The 11,814-nt window shown below is 36.5% G+C and overlaps 1 long non-coding RNA gene across 1 annotated transcript; it reads right to left on the bottom strand.

The window, feature by feature from the left end:
• Positions 1-575: 575 nt before the first annotated feature.
• Positions 576-11,358, bottom strand: LOC120540982. Its single transcript, XR_005635915.1, has 3 exons — positions 11,278-11,358; positions 11,020-11,098; positions 576-690 (listed from the first exon to the last, which is right to left on the bottom strand). It is a non-coding gene; the product is annotated as an uncharacterized LOC120540982 (long non-coding RNA).
• Positions 11,359-11,814: the final 456 nt, after the last annotated feature.

The following is an 11,814-nucleotide window of genomic DNA, read 5'->3' as shown; positions in this document are numbered from 1 at the left end:
AGGCCTGAAATGAGGAACTGATTTTTCAAAGATCTAAACAATCTCTTTAATATGTAAAAAAGGGTATGCCTAAAAAGGCAATCCAAGATGCACAAGTCCCAATACATGATTTGAATTACAATCCACAAAACAGAACAAAATACATCAAATAAACCAGAAAAAAACAATGTTCACAGTGTGAGACATGTCCGAACACCATCAGACAGACACCGCATCTTTATACAAAAAGCATGTTTATTCTTGATTAAATTACACAGTCCCGCACAGCACACTGGGCTCCTTGCCCCAATCACCTTTACTCTCGGTTTCTCTTTAAATGTCCGTGGACCGCCTTTCCTCTCTCAACGGGAGCTTCGTCCTGCTCCCACTCCTGACTCTAGCTCCCAGACTGTAGGAAGGCGGACCCTTTTATTCTCACCCAGATGTGCTCCAGGTGCTCCCTCTGACGACACTTCCTGGTGTGGCGGAAGTGTCGGGAGAGCACTCGGAAGCACTCCGGGCATCCTTGGAGGGATCCATCTTCTCCTGTGGTCCTCCTCTGATCCAGGGCGGTTGCCACCTCGTGGCCCAGAGGACATACAGATAACAGACAACAGATAACAAGGATTCACTCTGTTTTTTGGAATATAAAAGCTTAGGGTGGTCTTTCTGTGGTGACATTAGGGCGGCCCCTGCCTGATGGGGCTCCACCTATAAAGTACAAGGGAAATAACAAAATAATTTATTGCACATACATATTGAATAATAAGCTATTTTAAAGAGAGAGTGCACAATTAAAAAACAAGTGAAACCAATAGAAATAACAGAAACATGGAAAATAATGATTCAAAGCTAACAAAGCTAACAGAAAATAAATATATATAACAACCAAAAAAAGATTATCAGGTAAGTTATTAGTTTTTACTAATCAGATTTCTTTATTGCTTTAAATATAATAGTTGAAAATAAAATGCCCACAAAAAAATAATTGAAAATGGCAAGTAAGTGGACTATGAGATAAACAAATTCACGTATTTGTAAAAAAAGAAAAACTAAATGGAATGCGTCAGGCAGAGGTAAAAACAAGCTCAGAGTTTATAGATTGTAGAGTTAAAGAGTCAGATGTGTTCTGGCCCTTGAGACTTTGAAATTAAATGTTAATGGTTCTACTGAATGAAATCAAATGTGGTGTTTATAAACCTTTATTACATATATTTCAGCACTCACGTCAAATCTGAGAAATACCTGAAATCTAGAAAATTGCATACGTGACTCCAGTCTACAAGAAGTGAGATAAATATAGATCATGGTAATTACCAACCAATAAGTCTTTCTTCTATACCATGCAAAATTATGAAAACTATAATAATACTAAGAGGCTCTGCCCCCTGCTCGCTTTGCTCGCCAACCCCCATCATTTCCTGGATTTGCCACTTGCGGCGAATCGTGCTGTGCTTTAGGATAAACACAAGTATTATCTCTGCCTTTGATGTCTCGGTCTTTCAAAACTATTATCGCTGACAATTTGTCACATGCTGGTTTATTATATATGCTAGCATGATCTTTCAAACTCATATAGAAATCAAAGAAAACTTCTTTCTCCCGTGTTTTTCAGATAAATTTTGTGTAAAGTGCGATATTTTTGGACGTATGGATTTGTATCCATTATTGGCTGTAGAATTTCTAATACATCCGATCATTTAACTCTTTCGATTCTATGTTGCATCGCTTCTCCGTGATCATAAATATAAACCTGACCTAATTGTGGTTTCTTTGAAATTAAACTTGTAGTAGCTCTGTAATATCACCTATGTTCATATATTCAATCTTTTTTCACTGTTCCATTATTTCACCAAGTCTTTACTATGAGTTTTTTGAGACTTTCGAATTTTAGTATTTTTATAATCTCTAACCTGCTCTGTGTGTGTATCACACCAACATCTTTGAACCTCTTTATGACGTTCTACTTTGTCTTCTACTCTTTGTCTTTTCTTCTTCTTCTGTTTGTCTTTTATTTCCACCCTGTTTAGCTTTCCAAACCTGTTAGGTTTTCAATTCATCCCTTGGCACAAAGTCTTGTCTCATGGGACGTGAGATTGTCTCTCTGAAAATGTCTGGTCTCATCCCAAGATTTTTTTATATAATACAGAGAAATTAAAAATTGGTTGGAATTTGAGGCCCTGACTTAGTTAATCTTCTGTTGGTTCACTCACTTCACATTTCACTTCTGTTTGAGTGCCATTTAAGATAAAAAATGAAGCAATTCAGAGGAATAATGAAGAAATTCAGGGAAACATTTCTTAAAAACCAAGTCAATTAAAATTCTTTTAAAAGAAGTTAATTAGCAGCAAAAAGAAATCACTAATTAAGAATAGGGCTAGAATGAAAACCTGCAGTCACTTCGGCTCTTCAGAACTGGAGTTGGGCACCCTTGCTCTAGGGTACCACTCTATCCCAATTTACATAGCATGGTAGCTGTGGCATTGCCCCCAAAACTACTATAAAGGTTATTACTTTCGCAGGCCCCAGTGATACTTTGTGAGCACTACCTGTGTGCTAGTAGAACAGCGGCTTGTTCATCCAGCGTTTCCCTTGTCTTATCTGTGTGTCTCGGCTGGCTGGAGCCAAGTAACCGGTATGTACCTGGCGTCCTGCATTAAGGTTGGCCACCCCAAAATGCTTTCTTCCAGGACTAGCAGTCAGCGTTCTTTTTACCTTCGCCCTTAAATGCCGGTGACGCTTCTAATGCATCTCGTAAGTGCTCTGTTTTATCTATTTACATAAGAATATGCTGGCTATAGTTATGCTTCTACTTTGGTGTAGTGCTATACAACAGACCCCTCTTTTGCTAAGGACTAGTGAGACCTGCACTGTTCTTGGTACAAAAGTTCCTCATCTATTTCAAATGGCATCAAGTCATTGTGATAGTGTCTTACATTGTCATCATCTGACTAAATACAGCAATAGTGATTTAGAAGTTATGTAAACTGCCTTGTAACCACTCACTGCCCAGCAAAATTTATTTTCAATGAATTTTGGCATTAAGTTGAAGAAGGACAAGCAGGTATGACATGGAATGAACATGCAGACTACTTACACTAATTACACTGAATGACTTAAACACAACACTCTAGGGCTGTCTGGTGGTACCTCGAATGATTATGTTCTTTTTTAATTTTTGCTTTAGGTTTCTTTCTTTTTGCGTGTGTTCTTGTTTTATTCCCATTTGCAGATTTTGAATGATGCAGAATCTAATTCTATCATTTATTTTAGTACTTCTTTATTATCGTGACACAAATCAGTGGGGCCGCCAACCCAGTTACCTAATTTCTGGATTTTAAATGATTAGACTGGCCTATCCCAACCACAAATACTAACCTTAAAGTTAGTGGGTGTGGAGCATAGTTATCTATAGGTCCCTTATGTTAATGTCCCTTTTGGGCGCCTAATCTTAAAAATCATAATACGATTTGCGTCACGATAATAAAACAGTACCTTTATTGTTTAACCTTTGGTTTTGTTTTCTAATTGAATTTATCATGTTTTATTTTTGTTTTTCTGTGAGGCCATTTTGTTTCTCTTGGGTGCCGTCATTTTCTGGACATTTGTTTATAGTTGCCATCATGTTACAACAATAAGAAGACCGAAGTGTGCGATATCATCATCAGAACAATTCAGAGTTAGGTACTTCCTATTTGGCTAAGATTATTAATACATCTAAAAGTTGCTAGTGTGCTTTTTTTTTTAAATCTAGTTTTCTGGCTTTGATGTTTTGCTCTTAATATTTTTGACTATGATGCAGTTTAGTGTTTACTAGATGTTTCAAATTACTTCATTTCTTGGTTTAGACTCTTACTTTTATTTTGACAAAATTACATCGTCTAGTTCATTTTTTCACTTGCCCTGGAAGCCTGACGAATTTTTATTCTTTGGCAGAATAGCTAACCTCCATTAGCTGGACAGCATTAGGTTATAAATTTTTGATTTTTTTCGCAATGTTTTTATATAACTTTTTGATATTTTTTCTTCATTTAAAGGGTTTTAAGTGTAGAATCCAGTTTAAACATTTAAATACTGATTTGAACAGCGATACTGTTATTATTTCAGGTGTTGCTGATTGCTGCTGCTCCCTCTATTTTAATTTTTGACTGATGATTTCTCCTTAGTGTATTATTATTGTTATTATTATTATTAGTGTTTATGTAGTGAAGACGGATAGAACAGATTTGACTGTGAAAAGCTCAAACTGTAAATGCATATTTAAATCCAGAGTATGGTTTATACATCATTCTCAGAACGCTTACACACACACATCATGGCTGCCACACATTCCCAGCATTCATTTGCTGCTTCCTCTGAGCACATCCTCAGAAATTAACGCAACACGTTTGCAAGTTGCAGTACCAGCAAAAAATAACGGGGGCACAATGTAGCAAAAAATCACGGGGGTGCAATGTGTTCAAGTTGGAACGTTACATTAGAGTCTTTGTTTACTATCAACATGTGACAGCAAGACACTTTGCAGATCATACAGGATTAATGTGTGTGTTTCAATGTTTGATGAATGTTTCAATGTGGAGAAGCTAATCATCAAACTTAAATGCTGCCATACAAATGTGTTTGTGGTGCTTTTCTTCATGTATTTCTCACATAGGCAATGCAATCGTCACATATTCCCCATCGTAATGATGTGATACATTTTAAAGGTCTCACATACCATCTTTTGTGCCGTCTTTGAGTTTTTCTTTCCCCCACCTTCGCAACAGCATCAGAATGTACGGAAGCATATTTGAGCCACAGAGAAACAAAACTTAGGGACACTGAAGACTAAAAGGTCTATTTCTTAACTAAAGTGGAAGTTTTGACTTAAACCTGTATTTTATTTTGTCATTAACATCGAACGTCATCTTAAAACTGACCCAGTTGTTAATTGCTACATGCTTCTGGGACTTCCTCCTGTGCTGACAGCAGCGGCAGGCAGCAATTGCCACACAGAATACATTAAATTTATGATATTCTAGCACTCTGCACATTTAGAATCCTTAGATTTATGCTTGATATCACTTTCATGAAGAAATGTGTTAAAGTATGTATGTTACATTTTAGAAATAAATCGTTAATACTGTTAATAATTACACATGTAGGGGTGGCATGGTGGCAGATCGGTATCGCCGCTGCCTCGCAGTAGAGAGTCAAGTCCCTGGTGTTCCCTGCCTGGAGTCTGCATGTTTTCCTGGTGGGTTTCCACAGTGTGCTCCGATTTCCTTCCAGGGACATGCAGGTTTGGGGATATGATGATGCTAAAATGGCACTTGTGTATGTGTGTGTCTTGTATTCACTTTGAGATGAGCTGAAGCCCTCATGTCCAATGCTAGCTGAAATGGAGGCGTCCCAAGAATATGAATACTTAAATAATGATCTTCATTACATGTTCAAGATGGGTTGTTACAAAGTAGAATTGATTGTCTTTTTTCAAAATGCAGCGTTCAAATCTGCCAATTAAAATAAAGCTACATGTAAAACGTTTGGGACTCGTAGGTCACGATCTGGACGCATGAAGTAATTTGACAAACGATTTGCAGTTGTTTCAGTCAGTAGATGCATCTCAGCATATCATTTTGTAGCAGTGCAGTGTATTGGTCAAGAACTGAGTATGCACTGTAGAAATTACTCCATTTAATCTTGTCTGCAGTGACTTTGTTTCTGCTGCATTTGAAGAGACATGTGCAATAGAAGATACAGTGGTTAGTACTCAGTGTACTGGTAGCAGTGATACTTTAAAAAAGACCACATTGTGCATCACTGGTCACAAGAGCTGTTCAATCTCAAGGATATAAGAAAAAACAGCTTTTTATGTACCACTTATTGTTTCAAATGAAGCTGTACCCAGTTGTCCAAAATAACGAAGATATTAAGCATCTTCATTTTAAAGATATTCCCCTTCAGTAGTAATACATGTGAAGTGTATTTAGCATGTACATTAATTCCTTAACGTAAGTAGTGTAATATGTAGCAGTACTTTTCTATATAAGAAAAATTTTTTTTTTCAAAGAGAATTTTAATGAAAGCTCCATAGCGCCTACTTTTCAAGGTGTCTGTGACAGTGAAGAATTGATCACATAAAGTCATAGCAAAAAAACTCCTCTGCCGTTATATTGACAACACACATGCTATATTCGTCTAAGCACATATTTCAAATGACTAACAATTGACACAATTTAAGCAGTTCAGTGTATCTCCTGGTACTTTCTCCCCACTCAGGTATTTAAGAGTGTGTGGCATAACTGCAAAAAATAATTAAGATAAAGTAACATGATTTTATTAAGAAATGCACTAAAAAGTAATATTTTATGCATTTCAATTGAATTAAATTAATTCTTTTATGTGTACTCTACGATTTTATTTTTAGTTACATGACCAGCAAAATCCTATTAACCTTGGGTGGTAAGATGATTTGATTAATGACATTAGTGACAGAGTGGAATCAAACCTACAATTTTAAAGTGAAACATTACATTTATTCATGTTAATTTGTCATTTCAAAAACTTCTAACCATGGTGAAACTTTACGTGTGAAGTACTGGAAATGTGTGTTTGTCTATAGGAGAGTCGAACCTTCAGTCTTTCTTAGAAAAGCCCAACACTTTATCCACTGAGGTAATATCACTGAAAAGAGTATTTCGCCAAATTTGTATGTAAGTGACAAAAAACTGGTAACTTTAAAAAAAAAAATAGTTTGTGTACAATGGCCTTGAACCTTCAACCAACACGCTAACCTTACCTGACCAATACTACTTAATGGTCTTATTGAAGTAATTTGGCAAAACTTCAGTATCATCCATCCATCCATTCTCCAACCCGCTATATCCTAACTACAGGGTCAAGGGTGTCTGCTGGAGCCAATCCCAACCAACACAGGGCGCAAGGCAGGAAACAAACCCCGGACAGGGCGCCAGCCCACCGCAGACTTCAATATCAATTTATCAAAATGTTTTTTTAATTAACTTGTCTATTTTGGTCTTGAACCTTCCACCATTTGATTGAAAGTCCAACATGCTAACCACTTGACCAACACAGTTAATTCATATACGTATGTGTGTTGGCTAAAAGAACGATGTATATGTGTACGCACTAAAAGTATAATATAAGGAAATGAAAAATTGAAATTTATGTAATTAATGTACAGATGCAGGGTCAAAACTGCTGAAATATTGCATTGTCACTGGAGATCAGCAAGCATGAAAACTGAAGAAAATTGGGTTGATAAAAGTAGGTAAAAAATTGACCCGGACAAACAGACAAGGCAAGTTGAATAAAATTATATAATAATAACAATATATAATAAACATTACTGTCGCATGTTCATTGGTGTTCTATTTTGATATTTAGAGGTAACATATTAACAGCGGTTTGAGTTTTTATAATTTGCCTAATTTCAAAGATTTCAAAATTTTTTGTCTGCACTTTTTTTAAGTAAGCTTTTTTTCTTTACTGTCATCTTTCCTGTCCTAAATTTTACTTTATAATGATTTTATTAAATGCTTACCAGGCATTATCATGATGTCATTTTTGCATGGTTTAGCATTTGAAAAATACAGGTTAATTCAGTGATGTGCACTATTATAATAGGCTGAGCAGAGTCTGGTCAATAACAATATAATAACAATCTAAATAATATAGCAGTCTTATTGATTTTAAATTGTAATTAGTACGGTGCACATATAGTAATGAAATTATGTTGGCTTGTTTTCATAAATTTAAATATTCCATGCAGGAAGAGTATGAGGTATTTTGCAGTTGATGAAGGGTTTGGTTTACAATAAGAACACAATAATAACTACATTTTGAAAACACCAGAGCTGCTGTGCTGTTTATTTGAGTTTTGGTTTGAAAGTGTTTTTATATGTTGACATTCATTAGATTGTTACAAACAAAGCAATGACATGACATCCTTCTGTGCTTGGAATTATTTTTTTTTTTCATTTAATCAGTCAATTTTTGACATCTCATAGAAAAAATTGACAGTTGTAGTTTTTCATGTAAGGCTTGAACCGTGTTTATTTACATGAAAGATTTCTTTTTAAACAAAATCTCAATAAAGAACCTAGCTGCCTTATCAAATTCATATTTAAATTATCATTATATTCTTCTAGAACTAAAAATATATGGGCTGCTTTTTAAATTTAAATCTCATTCTAGTGGAGGTATGTACACCATGCTTTGGTAGAAGTGTACAATAAGAATTACAAGTTGAAATCAGATATTCTTACAAATGTTTCTTTATATTTCATTGACATGCACAGGCTAAATTGCCATATAAATCGTGATTGGCATATAAAGAACTGTACACAGATTACTATGTACTGTACATACATTGGCAGACACATGGGCATCGGGAACATTTTATGGGTTTGATAAACGCAAGAAAAGAGTTTAGTGTGACACTGCTACTAACATCAGGATCATCCATTTCTTAAGAGTGGAGAAGAAGAAAACCCAGGAGGACTGCTGAGATCTCCATCTGGCCATTCGTTTTCAAAACAAAACCTGAGCAGGGTTGTAGGTATATACGTTCTGATTAATAAAATCTGTTTTATTGTATATTCTGCTTATAGTTTCCAATGCACAGGAGGAGCATTAGAGAATATTTACTTATTAGTTACATTTTTTTTACCTAACATAATTAAATTGTAGTTACGAGTATTTAAGTAATTTTTTTTCAAAGCGTACTTTTTTACTTTTACTTGAGTGGTTTCAATAAAATAAGTCCATAATAAACAAGAACAGTTGAGTCAAATATTTGAGATATTAAAATTGTGCTTAAAATGAAATTTTTAAAGTGTAAATGATCTCAATTGTAATTGAAAGGTCATTTTTCACCTTCTGATAGAGATTCATAGAGGGCTCAAACAGGATCAAAAATATCCGAGAGGCATGAAATTTCATATTGATGGACAAAAATCACAGTCTAAGGTCTATGCAGAAAGGGCTCTTGAAAACTGAAAAAGAACTTGCACAATTGAGGGAAAAGAGACCTGAATAACACAAGCAAAGTTGTGTTACAAAGTTGTCCAAAACATGTTTCTTCCATCTTAAAAATGTTAGGAAATTAAGGCGCTTTCTAAATAAACAGGATTCGGAGAAATGAATTCATGCATTTATCTCTAGTAGGATTGACTACTGCAATGCGGTGTTCACTGGCTGTTCAAACTGTTCTTTATACAGCCTCCAGTTAATCCAAAATGCCGCTGCAAAAATTATTACAAGAACAAGAAAATATGAACACATAACTCCAGTTCTTAAATCCTTACACTGGCTCCTGGTTAAGTTTAGGGCAGATTTCAAAATCCTCCTTTTAACATATAAAGCATTAAATGGCCGAGGTCCGGATTACTTGTCTGAACTTATCATGACTTACAAACCTGAGCGCACATTAAGATCTCAAGATGCTGGTCTGCTTATGATTCCAAGGATTAATAAAATAACAGTGGGAGGTCGAGCTTTTAGTTACAGGGCCCCTAAACTGTGGAATGGTCTTCCTGCTACTATAAGAGATGCCCCTTCGGTCTCAACCTTTAAATCCCGGCTGAAGACTCACTACTTCAGTTTAGCATATCCTGACTAGAGCTGCTGATTTACTGTACAGACTGCGTCTCTGTTGTTAGTCATTAGCACTAAAACATAAGTAACATGATTGTTATAATTTGTTACTAATCCTCACCTATTCTGTTTCTGTTCTTGGTACTCAAATGTGGCACTTGGTGCCACGGGCCACCTGACAAGTTGTTTGCCTACCTAAGGTAAAGTCATCCCCGATGGAGGATCGCAGGAATCATGGGAAAGAGGGGTCCTTTCATCGGATTGGCTGGCCCAGCACTGTTTCAGCCGTGGAATGGCCAAATGGGGGAGGCAGCTTGATGGATGAGGTCTCCAGGACTCTAAAAATATCCAAATCTTATTTTGTGATGTCATCCACTGTTAAATTCTGCTCCGTACTTCTAAAACTTTTATTTTTATGCTCTATTAAGGATTTGTTCTGTTCTGTGTATTGTATTGTATTGACCCCATTCTTTTGACACCCACTGCACGCCCAACTACCTGGAAAGGGGTCTCTCTTTGAACTGCCTTTCCCAAGGTTTCTTCCATTTTTTCCCTACTGGGGTTTTTTTGGGAGTTTTTCCTTGTCTTCTCAGAGAGTCAAGGCTGGGGGGCTGTCAAGAGGCAGGGCCTGTTAAAGCCCATTGCGGCACTTCCTGTGTGATTTTGGGCTATACAAAAATAAATTGTATTGTATTGTATTGTAACGTGTCAGCAACAGACTAAGGCAATCGGCAAACATTTACAGGGCAAGTCAGGTTGCACATAACTGGAGGGAAAGGCATGGGGGACACTGATCCAAAAAAAGACAAAAAAGTGAACAAGAAATAAAAAAGGTAGTGAGAGAAAAGGACAAAATTCTCAAAAAACAAAAAAGTAACAAAATGAAGATACAATCTTGATATTCATCTGGAAACAGACTTGGTACACTTGGCAATTTTCACATACTACCAAAAGCAATATGTTTCTAGGTAATACACTATATAGAGCATATGGTGGAAAAATTGGAAAACTTCTCTTAAGAAGATTAAGTTCAGATTTGTTATAAGTTTTTTAATTAGAAGTTAAAATACTGATGGAAGCTTATTTGTGTTGCCCAACTTCTGGTAGGACTGTCTCCCCTGACCCTTAATGCAGTAATGCCATGGCTGTGACTATTTATTCATCCTTTGGTGCTTCATTCATGAATAAAAGCACCACATCTGTATTAACATGGTTTCGGTGCCATTCTAGGTATAAAACATTGCTATAAGAGAATGTTCCTCTTACTACTGCAGTTGAGTGAGGAATGACAAGTCCAGCTGTTAAATGTTCCAACCCAGCCATTTGTATTTAATCAAAGTGAACAGAAAAAGTAAAACAAGCACTGTATGGTGCTGAAATGCAAAGGAAACAAAAACAGAGAGCTGATTGTAACTCCATCCTGCAGTGTGCTCTGCTCACCTTCTGGTGACTCTCTACATTATAGCTTGGAGACTGGAAGGGGTGAGGTCAGCTGTACTCACTGGGTGTCTTCTCGGCACTGTGGAAAATTGAAGAGGACATGATTAGTGGCAGCACCCGCACTTGTCCCTTGATACTACTTACCTCAGATGAGCCTGGATGGCAATTGACTGACACGCATGCATTATAACACCATCAACATGCCCAAAATGTTTTTTTGGGCTAAAATGATACTTGCAGAAAAAAAAGTTAGTTAACCTGTATTAGCATTAATGGGCAAAACTCGTGGGTCTAAAAATAATAGTTTCGTTTCTCATAATATCCGATTTTCAAACTGATTACATCAGGGGGGCCCAATGCGTCGATCGCGATCGACCGGTAGATCGCAAAGGTAGTGCAGGTAGATCGCGTTGCATTCAAAAAAATTTTTTTAAACGTTAGTCTATCATATATCCTCCCTATAGCATTTACCACTTGATTGACATACAGGGCGGCCAGTCTGAGATCTCTTCTCTTCTAACACACTGGTCATCCCGCACGCACGAGCTACTGCAAAACTCCGGCTGTGATCTAGTGAGCCTTACAATTTATATCGACTAAAGAAGGGATTAAAAAAAATGTTTGGGGAGGGTATGGACTGGATGTGGAATTGGATGAGGATTTTTTTTCTCACAATGTCACAATCGAAGTGCGTTTGTCTGATCTGTCAATCTATCACTGCTATTCCAAAGAAGGAAAATGTGGAAAGACACTTTCGAACTGTTCATAAAAACTACGAAACTGACGTCCTTCCAA

The sequence above is a fragment of the Polypterus senegalus genome, chromosome 12, assembly GCF_016835505.1.
Source record: "Polypterus senegalus isolate Bchr_013 chromosome 12, ASM1683550v1, whole genome shotgun sequence".
NCBI classification, from domain to species: domain Eukaryota; kingdom Metazoa; phylum Chordata; class Cladistia; order Polypteriformes; family Polypteridae; genus Polypterus; species Polypterus senegalus.
Note: the sequence above shows the minus strand (reverse complement) of the source record. Positions and strands in the feature narration are given on the sequence as shown.